This window comes from Polypterus senegalus, chromosome 12, assembly GCF_016835505.1.
Source record: "Polypterus senegalus isolate Bchr_013 chromosome 12, ASM1683550v1, whole genome shotgun sequence".
NCBI lineage: Eukaryota > Metazoa > Chordata > Cladistia > Polypteriformes > Polypteridae > Polypterus > Polypterus senegalus.
In genome coordinates this window covers 137,779,820-137,798,077 of record NC_053165.1, presented here as the reverse complement: position 1 = coordinate 137,798,077, position 18,258 = coordinate 137,779,820, and positions in this window count along the sequence as shown.

Genomic DNA, 18,258 nt, shown 5'->3' with positions numbered 1-18,258 from the left:
TGTCCAACCAGCTACATCCTAACACAGGGTCACGGGGTCTGCTGGAGCCAATCCCAGCCAGCACAGGGCACAAGGCAGGAACAAACCCCAGGCAGGGCGCCAGCCCACTGCAGTATGTGATATCATCTACTGTTAAATTCTGCTCCGTACTTGTAATATTTTTATTTTTATACTGTATTGAGGATTACTTGTGTTCTGTTCTGTGTATTGTACTGTATTGTATCGACCCCCTTCTTTTTGACACCCACTGCACACCCAGCCTACATGGAAAGTAGTTTCTCTTTGAACTACCTTTCCCAAGGTTTCTTCCATTTTTTTTTCTACAAGGGTTTTTTTTGGGAGTTTTTCCTTGTCTTTTTAGAGAGTCAAGTCTGGGGTGCTGTCAAGAGGCAGGGCCTGTTAAAGGCCCATTATGGCACTTTATGTGTGATTTTGGGCTATACAAAAATAAATTGTATTGTATTGTATTGTACTTGAAGCAATGCAGCACCTGAGCAGCCATAGAGTCTCTTTGGTGTGGCCAAAGTCAATAACCAGTTTCTGAGTTTTGCTAATGTTACGTTACAGACAATTCTTTCTTAAATAGTTCTTCTGTGTTATCAGACCAGTCCAGCCTGTCATTAATGTGGCCCCCCAGGTATTTTTAGGAGTGGACCACCTCTACATCCACTCCCTGAATAGTGACCAGATATAGAGGCTCTTTGGTGTGGCGCAAGTCAATACGCAGTGTCTTGAGATTTGTTGAAGTTAACGTGCAGACAACTCTCTTTGCATTATGAAAAACATAGTTCTCCTCCTGACCCCTCTCCTCTGACAGATCCGCATTATCAATACACCCTATAAATCCAGAATCGTTGGAGAATTTCTGCAAGTGATATGACCTGCTCTTATACTTATATGGAAATAGCAATACATTTTAATTGTGCCTCTGTGTAAGATTTATTAGTGTATCGTCCTGGCCCTGGCTATGTCTTTTATACTTTGATCTGCTCCCATCCTATCCCTGCCCTTCAATGCCATGATATTCCTCCCTGTTTCAACCTCTCCTGCCTTGCCTTGTCATTCTGTCTGCCCTGCTCCAGGTCTCAGTGCTCCACTGCTACATCTTACAACTCCAGTGCAGTCTATCATTTCTTAACTGCCAACATACAGCCAGGGAATTGCTCCTGCTATGCTTATTGCCTTCTCTCGTCACTCTTTCTTTCTTTCTTTCTTTCTTTCTTTCTTTCTTTCTTTCGAAGTGCTTACTAAACATTATCTAGGCCATTTTAGTGTCTCTGGTTAGTTCTAGCTCCTTTGCCTCCAGCATGTTTTGTATTAACTCTGTCTGTATAACCTTCAGAGTCTTTTAGGAGATTCTGTTACCCATTTTTATCTCCGGCACCCTACTGTTAAGTGATCATACTTTCATTGTCTATGAACATTTTCATCCGTTATTGATATAGACATTAATGATTGGGACAGTAACTCCCATATCATATCCTGAGTTTGTGTGCACAGATTTCAACCACTGGGAAAGTCATGTTCATCTTGATTATGGTGAGTTTTCCCTGAAGAAGCTTAATACATCATTACAGGCCGGATTGAGTGCAATTCAAAGGCAACTGAAAGGCTAAAAAAGTAGTTCAAACATACAAAAATCAAGAAAATACACTTCAGGAAAAGCACATCTTTAAATTTCAAAAGCTGCTGTAGTGTGAAACCTGCCTGCGATTCGCTGCTGCCTGACTGACACTGAAGGAAAGGGACTAACACTGCCTTTGAAGTTTAAATACCATAATACTGTGTAATGTGTCTGCTGCTCATGCCAATTTCTAAACCTGTGATCTGATGCCATACTGAGCTCATCATTGAGAAAACAAACAGTAGCCATCTTATCAGTTAGTAAGAGGAACAAAAATATGCACTGCTGGAAAACAGAAATTGACTTTGCTTTTTCTTACTATTGTTTCACATTTAACCTCATTTGTTAACTTGAAGAACATATCTGTTCCAATATGGATTTAGGATGTGATTTAAGCATGCATGGATCTTTATGCACATTTGCACTGAATGTCTGACTGTATTTTTCCATTATAGTTTGGTGTGAAAAGTTTTTATTTTTTCTCTTGTTTTTGGTCATCCAGTTCCTAAAACTACATGTTCAGACATACATTGTGACCAGTAGAGGGCACTGCACTACCCCAAACCCCAGACACAACCACACAACCACACACACACACATACACATGGTGAAAATTCAAGGTTTATTAAACAAATAGCTTACAAAGGCTTCCTTCTGTTAGTGGCACAAGCACAATCCAATTCTTTTCTTTCTTTTTCTTTCTTTCTTTCTTTCTTTCTTTCTTTCTTTCTTTCTTTCTTTCTTTCTTTCTTTCTTTCTTCTCCTCCTCCACACTCGACTACAACTCACCTGGATGAGTTTTATCATGGACCAGGAAGCATTACTTGTGCCACGTCATAACCCATTGGAAGCACTTCCAGATCAAATGGAATCACAACAAATTATGGATTACTAATCCCAACTGCATCTCCTGAAGGCCCCCACAGAACACAACAAGGGCTGCTCCCATGGGAGTACAGATCCCAGCATGCCCTGCGATCATCTGTGTGGGAATCCTAGCCCTGGGATGCTGCCCTCTAGAGTATCTATTGGTCCAAAATAGATCATCTCCTCTTCTACTTCCATTACATGTTGCCTTTCAGGCAGGTTAATAACTTCAGTCTATCCCTGCTGGGATATCAGCATATTAAAGTCAGAGGTTGCTACCTCTTGCCAACCTCCTGGCAAAGGGAGGGATCAGCCTGCCTTTCTTCTCTGCCATTCAGTATGGCAGCCTCCCAGCCAGGTAATGAATCATGCACCATCCTGGTTGGGACACCAGCCCATGCCTGCCATCCACCACAACAGATAAGACTTTATTTGCATCCAGAGGGACACTTGGCTTTTTACAGAAGCTCAATGAATAAATAGAAATTATGACAAAATAAATTATAAATATATTATGACAAAGAATAAACCCCTCTCAGATACACCCATGTATTGTTTTCATTCACTCCTCCTTTGCTGCTACCTCGAGGGGGTCGAGAGTGCACCCCATAACTGAGTCTGCCTTTTTAATTAGGTTGTTGATTCAGCACACAACTGTGTAGAAAATCACACTGGCCATCACAGAAGGTTTGAAGGAAGTCACTTCCACATTAAAGGGATGCAGTCTCCAAAAGACACCCTTTCTTATATAGTTCTTCTGTGTTATCAGACCAGCACTAGCTGTGCATCTACTGTTCTTTCTGAATAGAGGCTGGACATGGAGGCTCTTTGGTGACGTGAAAGTCAATGAGCAGTTCCTTGGCTTTGCTGATGTTAAGTTCCATACAATTCTCTTTGCACCAAGAAACAAACATTTCCCCCTAACTCCTGTCCTTGGTCTCATCCCCCTTTATCAATACTCCCCATATTGCAGAGTCATCTGAGAATGTCTGCAAGTGACCTGACCTGGGGCCTCATGCGTAACGCCGTACGTAGAATTCGCACTATAACATGATGTAAGCACAAAAGCGGGCATGTGCTTATGCACAAAAAAATCCAGACGCAAAAATCTGTGCGTTTGCCAACTTCCAAGTTCTTCTGCTACATAAATCCTGGTCAGCATGAAAAGTAACGCACGTGCATGTGCCTGCTGTCCCGCCCCAACGCCCCTTCTTCCAAAATTACGTCTCTTTGAATATGCAAATCAAAATAAATAGCCCTTAAGATCAGTTTTCTGTGAAAAGACAATGGCAAAAGTACGAGCGAAAATAGAAGAATTTCAGCGAATACCAAGTGAAGGCAAGGAAAAACGTACTATTTGTTGGTTTATACAGTAGTATAAACTACAAAAGGAGCTGATGGAGTGACATAGCATGTCGGAGGAACTCGAAAGCTCAAGTTCACAAAGTTGCACAGTGCCCGAAATAAAAAAGAAGTTGTCAGATATCAAAGTCGCCGTGAAGAGGCGAGTCGTAGCCCACCGTCTGAGTGTCATATGAAAGCTTATTAGGGTACAGAGAAAAAAAATCCGCACAGTGGGTAAAAAAGCACGAAATGTCAACTTCAATCTTGAAGTTTCCACTTTAATCACGTAGTTTATTTTGTCATTAAAGTAGAACATCATAAACTTCATCTTAAAATTGTTTAATTTACTAGTTTCTCAAATCCCATCGTAACTAAAGTAGCATGTTAAATGCTTTGTTTTGTATTTGATCTTCTATGTGCTATATGTGTGTGAATCACTACGTGCTTCCGGGCTTTCTCTTCCAGGACAGAATCCATTACATTTGTGATATTACAGCTCTCTGAATAATTAAAATACTGAGATGTATACGTGATATCATTTTCATGATGATAGGAGTTGAATCATGTTATTAAACATGGGAATACCGTGACACAGTGATTGTTCATGTCTCACGTAAGATGATTGTTGCGCCATGCGCGACCTTCTAAGAAATACTTTATTACAGAAGTACTGTCTCTTTCAAACGTACTAACCCCCAATTCCTGTCCTTACTTTTCTTTCTCCAAATACCCAATCGCCACACAATCAGCTCTGTAATAGACGTTAAGCCATCTGTAAGCTTAGAACGCTGATTCTTCAAAACTTTTAAGGAACATTGAAATATCTTTGTACTACATGTTTAATTATTCAATCCATCTATCCTTCCAGTGTCGCGCCAGCATCAGCAAGAATGCGCGAGGCAGAAACAATCCGTGAACGAAGTTCCAGCTCCTGGCTAGCTCTGCGGCACCATGCAGTTAAAGTTAAAGTTTTATCTGTATAATATAATAAACATATTTTGCTGCATTTAATCTTAAAAATGATATCATCATCATATGTAAATACATGCTTTATAAAGTGGCTCAGGTTGTGCAATATTATAACTGTATCGCAAGTTTACAGTGAAGTGATTGTACTTATAAGTACAAACAGTTCTACAAGGAGCACTTGATGGACTGATTCAGTGCGTTTAGAGTTCTTGGGATGAAACTCTGAACTGTGAGGTCTGTACAGGAAAGGCTCTGAAGCGTTTGTCATATGAGAGTAGTTCAATAGACAGCATGGCTGAGGCAGTGTGTGCTTGATGCTGTATACCGATAATTCTCTTTTCGATCGGCTGCTGTACAGCTGTGATTCACACTCATATACAGTGATATAAATACTGTGAGTGGTGCAGTGAGAGTAATATGGAAAAAGATTATCCAATGTGGCAACCCCTAACGGAAGCAGCTGAAAAAAAAAGAAGAAGGTGCAGTGAGAGTAACAGCGCTAAAGCAGTTATGGTATTTGGAAAAGTATAACAATTCTGTGGACCATTATATTTTTACGGGTTAATTACAATCAGATGCATTAAACTAATAAGCAATATGCGATTAATTTCAGTGTATTTATAAAGCCGTGTCAGAGATGTGGATCTAAAAAAGAAAGGGTAACCACACAGGAACAGTAGCACTGCTTTGAAATTGGGTGCCACCAGCCTAGAAAACCGAGCGGAGAACTTGTGTACGACTAGGTATGAGCTACTGTGGCAATGTGTGTGGCTTTACGCCAAGTTTAGGTTTTATACATCGCAATTTGAACATGGAAACATTTATACATGAGGCCCCTGGTCTTAATTTCTAGTCGGTACAGGTCTTATATTTTCTAGGTGGACAGAAGGAAGGAGAAATGACTTTTATTTGTCCATATTGGAGACACAGTCTTTGAGTCTCACAAACTGAGGGCTGCTCGACAGATAGTCCATCATTCAAGACACCACAGGCTCATCCACCTACATAAGTCTGTATGTATCCCATACAGCTTCTAGTTTTGCACAGGTGAAAATAAGCCATGTGGAGCAGATAAATAGTTGTATCTTCCATTTTAGTCTTTTTCAGCCTTAGTCACAACCACAAAATTGGTCAGCATAACCTCTTAAGAGCTTAAGGACTAACTCTTTCTGCCCTATGGCTTTTCCTACATGAAGCCTCTTTAGTTGTCTCCTCATATGTTCACCAGTTATGGGCAGCCAATAATAATGATCAAAGTTGGACTTATGACTTGCCATAGTATAGTGGTAGGAAGTCTTGAGGCAGTAGAGATGGCTTCTGGCCATTTGGAGAAGGAAATGTTTGAAGAAGAGAAAAGCTATTTAAAAAATTCGTTCAGGAAGTTATTCTTGTTCACGTCCCCTTCTGGACGTATTTTAACATTAAAAGATGCTGACAGAAGAAGAGAAGAAGCAGGCCGCAAGAGTGGAGAAAAGAAGAGCTGCTCAGGAAGCAGCAAGTGCATCAACCTCTGAGCAAACAAATACTAAACTTACAGAGAAAGAGGATGAAAACTATAAGTCAAGTGTATTCCTACACGTTATCGTACAGTACGCCGTTACTGGTATAATATAATATAATATAATATAATATAATATAATATAATATAATATAATATAATATAATATAATATAATATAGTGTTTGACTGAGGTGGGCTGGCCACCCTGCCCGGGATTTGTTCCTGCCTTGCGCCCTGTGTTGGCTGGGATTGGCTCCAGCAGACCCCTGTGACCCTGTAGCTAGGATATAGCGGGTTGGATGATGAATGTATGGATAATGTTTGCACTTTAATTACCAAACCTGTTTTATCCAGTTTGGGCCTGCTAGTGCAGAATATAATATTCCATTTCAAGTTCGAGGGAAGCCGCAGCCATATCCTATAAACATTTGGTGCAAGACCAGAACCAACTCTGGGGGGAGCACCACCCTATTATTATTGTATTATATTACTAGCCATCCTTTGCGGCTCCACCCACATAGTAGTGAAACAGGACAAACTTTAAAAATCAATACACAAATAGGTATCGCTAGCTAAGTGGAGGCAAGTTACACTCCAAAACGTGGGGAGAGGTAGAGTGACTCGAACGGATGCTGGCATGTGAGTGAGGAGGCCCCATCCCCTTTTCCTCGGCCTGGAGCCTCTATCTTGGATTTGCACAAATAAATCTGTACTGTAAGCGAACTATGATACTTAGCACGATGAGAGAAGCTGCAAAATCAACTGGAATGTTCAAGCAAATTCTAGAAAAAACCCAATTTAATTCTGTTAAGTAGTTCTCTCTTGAAAAGCAGACAGACATACAGACAGGCATTGGATTTTATATATATTATATTATATTATATTATATTATATTATATTATATTATATTATATTATATTACAGGGTGCCTACACTTTTCGGCTTATAAAATGATCTACCTACATTAAAATGCTATATATATATATATATATATATATATATATATATATATATATATATATATATATATATTTAAACTGGCAGGGATGCCAGGGGCGACCACCCGGCCGGGATGCCCTGAAGGACCGGAAGAGGGTCTACTCCCGCCCTGGATCATGCTTTGGGGGCCACAGGTAGTGGGCTTGGAAGCCCAAACATGTAGGGGTCAGTGGTCACTGCCAGGGGGCGCCCTGATGCCTTGAGAACCCTGGACCTCAGCACTTCCACCACACCAGGAAGTGCTGGGGGGAAGAGAAGAAGGGGCGCCCGGAGAGCTTCCGGGAGTACAACCGGCACTTCCGCCACACTGGGGCGTGTCGGAGGGTGATTACCGGGGAGCACCTGGAGCACATCCGGGTGTGGATAAAAGGGGCCGCCTCCCTTCATTCGAGGCTGGAGTTGGGTGGAAGCAGGACGAAGCAGAGGAGAGTGTGGAGGCGGCCCAAAGAAAGGCGTTGTGTGGCCAGGACTTTGGGGGGTTTGTGTGCACCTTTGGACTGTGTAAATAGAATAGTTGTAAATAAACGTGTGGTGACTTTACAACCTGCCTGTCTGTGTCCGGGCCATGTCCACAATATATATATATATATATACTGAGTATCAGAGGTGGGTAGTACCCAATTACATTTACTCCGTTACATTAACTTGAGTAACTTTTTAAAAAAAAATTGTACTTCTAAGAGTAGTTTTACTGCACCATAATTTTTACTTTTACTTGAGTACATTTGTGAAGAAGAAACGCTACTCTTACTCCGCTACATTGGGCAACACTCGAATTGTTATTTTTTTTCCATTAGATAAAGTCTGACAGACAATTTTCAATCTGCTCTGTGTAGCGTATGCTGTCAAGTTGCGCACACGCCTTCCATTGCGTCTCCAGCTCTGACGCGAGGTTTTGGATGTTCCCCGAATCAAGGTGCTGCAGCATTGAGGACAGACGTTGCATTTTTAGTTTGAAAGCATTAACTGAGCTAATCATATTGACCATGGTTTTCTCTTTTCCTTGCAGCTGTAAATTAAGCTCATTCAACATGTTGGTCAGATCAGAAAACAAAATGCCAAGTCTAGCGGCCATTGATCGTTATTAAGTTGCTTGTATTCTGCATGTTTAATGACAAGGAGAAACTCCTTTTTCTCCAGCCATGGATCTTGAAATATCAGCAGGAATTTCTCCCTAACCATCTGTCTCAACAAAGGCATTTTTTGTCATCTCTCCATCTTGGAAGGACTTCTTATGCTTAATGATCGAGTGACTCACCCAGAACAACGCTTTGTGTGTCTGACTTTGCTTTTGAATTCAGCCAAGCAAAAAATGATGGCTGTCCAATTAATTGCGATTTTAGTTTCCTCTCCTTTCTCTTTCTCAGATCGCTTTTCAGAAGGAAGTCAGTTTTGTAGTTTTTATGAACAGTTCGAAATGTGCCTTTCCACATTTTCCTTCTTTGGAATAGCAATGATAGATTGACAGATCAGACAAACACACTTCGATTGTGACATTGTGAGAGAAAAAAAATCCTCTTCCAATTCCACATCCAGCCCATAAACAACAATTTTTTTTTAAATCCCTTCTTTAGTCGATATAAATTGGAAGGCTAATTAGATCACAGCCGGAGTTCTGCAGTAGCTCGCGCTTTTGATTGTGCATGCGGAATGACCAGTGTGTTAGAAGAAAAGAGATCTCAGACTGGCAGCCCTGTATGTCAATCAAGTGGCAAATGCCATAGGGAGGATATACTGTATAGACTAACGTTTAAAAAAAATTTTTTTTTGAATGCAACGCGATCTACCTGCACTCCCTTTCCGATCTACCAGTTAATCGCGATCGACGCATTGGGCACCCCTGTTATATTATATTATATTATATTGTAAAAGTTGATTTCTGCCTATCCAGAATTTACTCTCTGTTAAGCGTATTTAGCATTAACATTTGCAATACACCATTTTTGTATTTCAGTCAGGATTCAACCCCATGACTAGGTTCAAATCCTTGTTTCATTTCCGTTTTTGTTAATTTTTGAGTAATTTATTTATGTCAATGTTTCTTTTGTTATTTACTTGCTTTATTCCTGATGCATGTGTTATGCTCCCTGTGTTTTGTGGATGGTTCCTAAGACGTGGGGCCACCTGCCCATCACCGTGTGGTACCGCTCTCAGCCATGTAAAGTTCCTTTTGCTTTATGCTGAATGCACTTGTGGTCCGGTGAGTTCCCTTGTGTTTATTTTTGTGCTTTTGTGATTTTTATGGATTTTTGAACCTGTGCTTTGCTTTTTTGATTTCGCCTTTTGGATTCAGTATTAGGACTTGAGTTCATTATTGGATTACGTAATTTTCTTAAACAACTTCTTCGTCTTTTGTGATTCATGGAGCTTTTTGTTCCTCTGGACATTTTTGGAAAAACACAACTGTTATTTTACAATTAATTGTTATTTTTCCTAAGTTTGCCCTTGTTATTAGCTAGGTTTGACGTTCTCTCCCTCTACTTAGTATTTCAGACATTTTTTTGACTTTGTACTTCAGAACTATTGAGATTCATAACAGCCATCTATTTTGAAAATTATTTTGTAATGCATACTTGTAGAGTGATAAAATGCATTCCATTTTTCATTCCAGCAGATGGTGCATCAGAAACATTAGCACTGCCTTTGAGATTCTTCTACCAAAAACCCTCTAATTGCAAGTACGGAGCTCCAGGTTGGTGCAGATGACTTCAGCAGGCGCCAATATGATTCTAGCTGCAGACTTCTTGAGCTTCACCTGGATATACTATAGTTAAGTGTAGGATTATTAGATTGCAAAAATGACGACTATCCATTAAGTCAGCTCCTCCTACTTGCAGCTCCAGTGTGGAGGCTCCATGCTGCAGAGATACCCCTCTCAAGAAATGAGGCAACAGCCAAACTGATACTGTTACTTAATTAAGGAAATGTCAAATAAAAAAATATAGGAAATAAAAAGAACAATAAAGGGAGTGCTAATCTCAATCAAGTCCATTAAACATTCTGGGCATCTGATGTGATTAATGTAGCAAAATGAAAACATAAGTAAATAAATTCTTTTAAGAACTACTGTATAAAGAGGGAACACTGGCCTCCCAGGACCTAAGTTCGAGACGCTCATGGTCAATGGGCTCCAATGGGATTAACAATTCCACTATCAATATTTTTTATTTCTTTTTATTTAAGATTTGCTTTATTAGGTTCTAAGATGTTTACATGACTTCTTCTTCTTCTTCCTCTTCATCTTTTCCCAGTTCTATGTGGGGTCAATGTGCTTGTTCAGCCTTTTCCATTCAGCTTGGTCCTACACCTCTTCACCAGTCAAGCCATTTTTCTTCTGATGTTCTTTTATTTTATCCATCGAACCTCCGCGATGGCCTCCCTCACCTTCTCTTCCCCTGTCTTCACATTCTCATCACCCTTGTGCTCAAATCTTCATTGTTCCTCCTTATTGTGCCCACACCACTTCAATCTACTTTCCAGTACTGTTCTTAGCTATCTCTCCCACTTTTGTAGTTCCTCTGATTGTCTCATTTCTAATTTTGCTGTGTAACTCTACACATCCATCTCAACATTCTCATTTCTGCCATATCTAAATTTCTTCTCCTGCTCTCCCTTTATTTCTCCCATGTCTCATCTCCATACGTCATTGCTGGTCTCACCACTGTCTTACAACCCTCACCTTTAACCTTTGCCTTAATTCTTCAAACACACAAGGCTGCTGATACCTTCTTCAAATTATTCATTTCCACATTGTATTCTGTGGATTATCTCTGCATATAACTGCCCATCTTGGGCTATCACTGATCCTAGACATTTAAATCCACTCTTTTCAAGAGCTAACATCTGAATCCTGATCACCATTAAACTTCATAAATTCTGTCTTCTTCCAATTTATCTGCAATCTTATATAGAACAGTAGTATATGGCAACTATTGGAAAAAAAGAACACGATACATTTTATTAGTGCTCGTGGCAAACATCTTGGCATGGGTGTGTTGAGAAAGGTACCCTTGAGTTATATCATGAGTGAGTTATAGGCATTATGGAGTGCAGTTATGCTGCTGAATTCATTTTAAGTAAGATGTAAGTGCTAGACCAATAGTCCAGCTAATCATATAATGTAATACAGTATACTAATATACTATATATATATATATATATATATATATATATATATATATATATATATATATATATATATATATATATATATATATATATATATATATATATACACACTGGTGTGAAAAACTATTTGCCCCCTTCCTGATTTCTTATTCTTTTGCATGTTTGTCACACAAAATGTTTCTGATCATCAAACACATTTAACCATTAGTCAAATATAACACAAGTAAACACAAAATGCAGTTTTTAAATGATGGTTTTATTATTTAGGAGAAAAAATCCAAACCTACATGGCCCTGTGAGAAAAGTAATTGCCCCTGAACCTAATAACTGGTTGGGCCACCCTTAGCAGCAATAACTGCAATCAAGCGCTTGCGATAACTTGCAATGAGTCTTTACAGCTCTGGAGGAATTTTGGCCCACTCATCTTTGCAGAATTGTTGTAATTCAGCTTTATTTGAGGGTTTTCTAGCATGAACCGCCTTTTTAAGGTCATGCCATAGCATCTCAATTGGATTCAGGTCAGGACTTTGACTAGGCCACTCCAAAGTCTTCATTTTGTTTTTCTTCAGCCATTCAGAGGTGGATTTGCTGGTGTGTTTTGGGTCATTGTCCTGTTGCAGCACCCAAGATCGCTTCAGCTTGAGTTGACGAACAGATGGCCGGACATTCTCCTTCAGGATTTTTTGGTAGACAGTAGAATTCATGGTTCCATCTATCACAGGAAGCCTTCCAGGTCCTGAAGCAGCAAAACAACCCCAGACCATCACACTACCACCACCATATTTTACTGTTGGTATGATGTTCTTTTCTGAAATGCTGTGTTCCTTTTACGCCAGATGTAATGGGACATTTGCCTTCCAAAAGTTCAACTTTTGTCTCATCAGTCCACAAGGTATTTTCCCAAAAGTCTTGGCAATCATTGAGATGTTTCTTAGCAAAATTGAGACGAGTCCTAATGTTCTTTTGCTTAACAGTGGTTTGCGCCTTGGAAATCTGCCATGCAGGCCGTTTTGCCCAGTCTCTTTCTTATGGTGGAGTCGTGAACACTGACCTTAATTGAGGCAAGTGAGGCCTGCAGTTCTTTAGACGTTGTCCTGGGGTCTTTGTGACCTCTCGGATGAGTCCTCTCTGCACTCTTGGGGTAATTTTGGTCGGCCGCCACTCCTGGGAAGGTTCACCACTGTTCCATGTTTTTGCCATTTGTGGATAATGGCTCTCACTGTGGTTCGCTGGAGTCCCAAAGCTTTAGAAATGGCTTTATAACCTTTACCAGACTGATAGATCTCAATTACTTCTGTTCTCATTTGTTCCTGAATTTCTTTGGATCTTGGCATGATGTCTAGCTTTTGAGGTGCTTTTGGTCTACTTCTCTGTGTCAGGCAGCTCCTATTTAAGTGATTTCTTGATTGAAACAGGTGTGGCAGTAATCAGGCCAGGGGTGGCTACGGAAATTGAACTCAGGTGTGATACACCACAGTTAGGTTATTTTTAACAAGGGGCAATTACTTTTTCACACAGGGCCATGTAGGTTTGGATTTTTTCTCCCTAAATAATAAAACCATCATTTAAAACTGCATTTTGTGTTTACTTGTGTTATATTTGACTAATGGTTAAATGTGTTTGATGATCAGAAACATTTTGTGTGACAAACATGCAAAAGAATAAGAAATTAGGAAGGGGGCAAATAGTTTTTCACACAACTGTATATATATATATATATATATATATATATATAGAGAGAGAGAGAGAGAGAGAGAGAGAGAGAGTGTACAGGGCTGTTGTCTATGTGAAGTTTATTTGATCTCGCCATATCTGTGTGGGCTTTCCTCTAGTTGTCACAGATCAGCAAAGATGTTCTTCTTCAAATGACTGGTGAGTTCAACTTGACCTGTGCAGATGTGTGTTTGAAAGAACTGCCCAGGATGATTTCCTAAGCTCACACTGTCTCATACCAATTTAAAGTCAACACCTTTTTCCTAAAGATGTGTCTTTGGAACTAAACTGACATATACATGGGGAAAACTGTGCACAAACATACATCAGCAGTAACTGCTGGGTCACTCTAAAGTGCATTTCATTCTTGAATAACATTTATATTTTTTGTGTGTCAGATTTAAATTTAAAAGATGGGACCAGTGATCTTTAGCAGAAAGATTTAGCAGAAAGATTTTGTAATTACACAATGTACAGAACACATGCATATAATACCACAAATACATAAGGTTATTCACATATGCAATTACTACATTCTCAGACCTGCTAAATCAAATTAAAGTGCGGCAAGGACTGTTCTGACAGCACTGGTTACAAAGCAGAACCCAGCCTAGGACATTATAACATTTCAAATATCCAAAACAAGCCACAAACCATTAGAAACTGAAAACGAATGTGTGGTGTGAACGGAACCCGGGCACAGACAGGCAGACATGTTGTTTTTCCACCACCATACATTTATTTACACTATATACAAAGTTATGAAAGTGCACCACAAACCCCACAAGTCCCCCAAAGTCCAGGCCTCTCTCACACATTGCCTTTCCTTGGGCCGCCTCCACTCTCCCTTCTCCTGCTTCATCCTACTTCCACCCGACTCCAGTCTCGAATGAAGGGAGGCGGCCCCTTTTATTCACACCCGGATGTGCTCCAGGTGCTTCCCGGCAATCTCCCACCGACATGCCCCCGTGTGGCGGAAGTGCCGGCTGTATCCCCGGAAGCACTCCGGGTGTCCCTGATCCTCTTCCCCCTAGCACTTCCTGGTGTGGCGGAAGTGCTGAGGTCCAGGGTTCCCAAGGGATCGGGGCGCCCCCTGGCAGTGACCACGGGCCCCTACAGGGTTGGGCTTCCAAGCCCTCTACCTGTGGCCCCCAAAGCAACCAGGGTGGCAGCCCCCACGTGGTCCAAGGCGGACGCACACCCTCGTCCGTTCCTCCAAGGTGGCCCGGCCGGATCGTTGCCCCTGGCAACCCTGACAGTGGCAATGAGTGCATTTATTTATTCATTTTCCAAACTTTCGATTTCCACTACAGTTTAATTGGAGGCTATAGCTTATACCACACTCTTAACAATAATGGTTCTCCAATGGCATTATAGAGCATTGAAACAATCTGCACGAGAACAGGCCATTCAGCCCAACAAAGCTTCCCCAGTCCTATCCATTTCATTCTTTTACAATAACATCAAGTTGGGTTTTAAAAGTCCCTAAAGTCTTCCTGTCCACCACAATACTTAGTCACTTATTCCAAGTGTCTGTGGATATCTGTGTGAAGAAAAACTTCCTAATGTTTGTGTGAAATTTACCATCAACAAGTTTCCAACTGTGTCCTTGTTTTCTTAATGAACTCATTTTAAAGTCACAGTCTTGATCCACTGGATGAATTCCCTTCATAATTTTAAACACTTCTATCAGGTCTCCTCTTAATCTTCTTTTACTTAAACTGTAAAGGCTCAACTGTTTAAATGTTTCCAAATAATCCATCCCTGTAGCCCTGGAATCAGCCTGGTCGCTCTTCTCTGTGCTTTTTCTAGCGCTGCTCTGTCCTTCTTAATAAAAGTAATAATAATAATATTGCTCAAGGTGCTTAATAATACATTTTATTTCTATAACACCTTTGTCATGCTTTGTAACCTGCAGACCAAAACTGTATACAGTACCCAAGATGAGGCCTCACCAGTGTGTTGTAAAACTTAAGCAGAACCTTCTTGGACTGTAGCCATTACTTTTAATAATCCACTGCATCCACTTAACAGTGTCATCTCCAGGCAGAGGAGTAGCTTCAGTGACAGACTTTTGTCACTGTCCTGCTCCACTGACAGACTGAGGAGATCGTTCCTCCCCCACACTATGCGACTCTTCAATTTCACCCGGGGGAGTAAATGCGAACATTAATTTTATTTTAATTTTTATTTTCATTTTTATTACTATTTAATTTAATATTGTTTCTTTGAATGAGTATACTGCTGCTGGATTATGTGAATTTCCCCTTGGGATTAATAAAGTATCTATCTATCTATCTATCTATCTATCTATCTATCTATCTATCTATCTATCTATCTATCTATCTATCTATCTATCTATCTATCTATCTATCTAATGGCTTGTGTGCTTCTTCATTCAACCCTTGCTTCATAAAGTAACATTTTATTCTTTACGGGATTCTTTGTATATGAATTTGGTTCTTTGGGCTTTGAAATGGTTCCTAATAGGTAGACAAAAAAGAAATCTTTAGTGTATTGTAGGCTACATAGCAGGATACTGACATATAAAGAAAACCAGAACTTGGCCTGTGTGATTGTATGCAGAGAGAGTCCTTTAAAAATCAAAAATTGGTATTTCAGCAATCTGTTACCATCTATTTATGCTTATTAAGGACCTAAATAAATAACGCTTCTCTCTGGGGAACCTTCATGTGGATGGTTCTTCTTTGAACCAGTTAATTGTATATAGTGCTGTTCACTCTCTATCTATCTATCTATCTATCTATCTATCTATCTATCTATCTATCTATCTATCTATCTATCTATCTATCTATCTATCTATCCAGTTAATTGTATATAGCGCTTTTCACTCTCTATCTATCTATCTATCTATCTATCTATCTATCTATCTATCTATCTATCTATCTATCCAGTTAATATAGCGCTTTTCACTCTCTATCTATCTATCTATCTATCTATCTATCTATCTATCTATCTATCTATCTATCTATCTATCTATCTATCTATCTATCTATCTATGAACTCTCCATCTCTCTCTTTATATATTTATATTTATTTTTTTTTTACTTTTTATATTCATTAAATTAAAGAATTGGCTGCAATATAACACGGATACCAGAAGGAGATCCACTTCTGGTTTGAAAATTTTCAGTTCGAGGGTAAGAACTTAACTTTGACAAAAAGGAAAACTAAATGAATTCCCGTTCCCGAGTCTGAGATGGTAAATGTTAGCATGCCTGCTGCATCTGACTTCTTATCACATTGCCGTTATGAAAAATAGTTTGCTATTTTGGAACCCCCTGGCAGCCATAGTGAATCACCGAGGACCCAGAGCTCATTTATCTTTTGTCAGAGATGAAGCCAAACTAACGCCATCTCTCCAAGAAGCTAAAGAATGAGGAGAAACGCAAGGAGGTAAAAATAAACCACAGGAGTACAGGTAACTACAAAGATAAGTCACTTTAGCAGTAAAATTGAGTTGCTAGACTCCAACAGTAAATTAAGATTTTTTTTCACTTCACTGTCTTCAGTGATCTCTTTTTTTTAGCTCTTTTTGTCTTCTGTTTGAATGCTTCTTAGAAAGTGGAATTTAAAAATCGATTACCCTAAACAGCAATCAATACAATGAATTAAAAATTGCAGCTGAGGATACATTTGAACATATTCTTTGTCTAGGTAACACCTCACTAAACCTTACAGATTGTTTTTTGTGTGAAAATGCCACATACACTTGCTAATCTGTTCAAGTGGTTTGTGAAATAATGAAATGGCTACAAAGAAATTACTGAGCATTAGACTATGAGAGAACCTAAGGTGACCTCTCTGTCCATTTCTTTAATCTCACAAGCAAGAGTGACTGAGCGGGTTGCTAGTTCATAACACATGGTACGTCCACGTCCAAGTGCAAATTCACACCAAAGCCATGTCAGTTCACAAGTATACTTTAACTGTAATTAAAAGGAACAGAGCTGTTAGGAAGCATGGCCGAAGCTCAGAAAAGTAGCAACCGCTTTCCCATCATACTGTTTCCCACTATACATACAAATCTCAGAAAACACGTCTGCTCCTCGAGTTTCTGAATTAATATCAAAATGTGTCCCTGTAAGGCTGTCACATCATGTAGCACAATTAAAAATGCACTCCATTCTTTACAAATCACATACAGTTCTAACCAGCCTCTGGCCATCAGACATTAAGGAACTGACAAGATGTCACAAGTTCAGGAGCACACACACCATTTACTCAATTTATTTTTCCCTTCATTCATCCATTTCATGAAAACCATTATCCGATTCTGGTATACCTGAACACAACATATGGAGGATTCACAAAGAATGCAGACCCCGCTCATTTTCTGCACACTTTAATGTGTTGTAGATTTCATTTTCACTAGATAAGTCTTCCATTTGTGCCTACCATCTACACTCAATAGCCCATAATAATAAAGTGAAAACAAGTTTTCAGAAATGTTTCCAAACTTATTAAAAATCAAAAACTGTTCAACAAATTTCTCATTCATGTAAGTATGCAGACCCTTAATTGAGTAGTTTGTACAGTAGAAGCCTTTTTGGGTGTAATAAGAATCTTCTGTGGTACGTCTCCCCATGCTTTACACACCTGGATTTGGGTAGTTCTTCCTGGCACTTCCTCTCTAGGTCCATTAGATTGAGGTAAAGTGTTTGAAGTGTCAGACCCTTCATTCAGTACTTTGAAGTTCACCACTTCTTCTATTGTTACATTAATTTAAGACCAGCCTTTCTTGTACATATCTGACTATTGTGTTTTAAATATTTTAAATGTTGTACTGTTCAACACATTTTGCTTCAGTTTTTGTTAATGTTAGCTGTGTTAACCACCTAAGATGGGTTAAAATCTAAATAATCAGTGTAGACCTCAGCGTTAATATTTACAGTGCACTATGCAATGCATGTTATATGACATTTGACATGGGATTCATAAAAGCAATTTAAAACATGTGGAGAACCATCTGTTGGAATAACAAATGCAATGCATAAGACTCTGTAATATGCCACTTCGTATGGGATTCGTAAAAGCAGTGCCAATGTTTACGATGCGCCATCTTTTGGAATGATAAGTGCAATGCATATGTC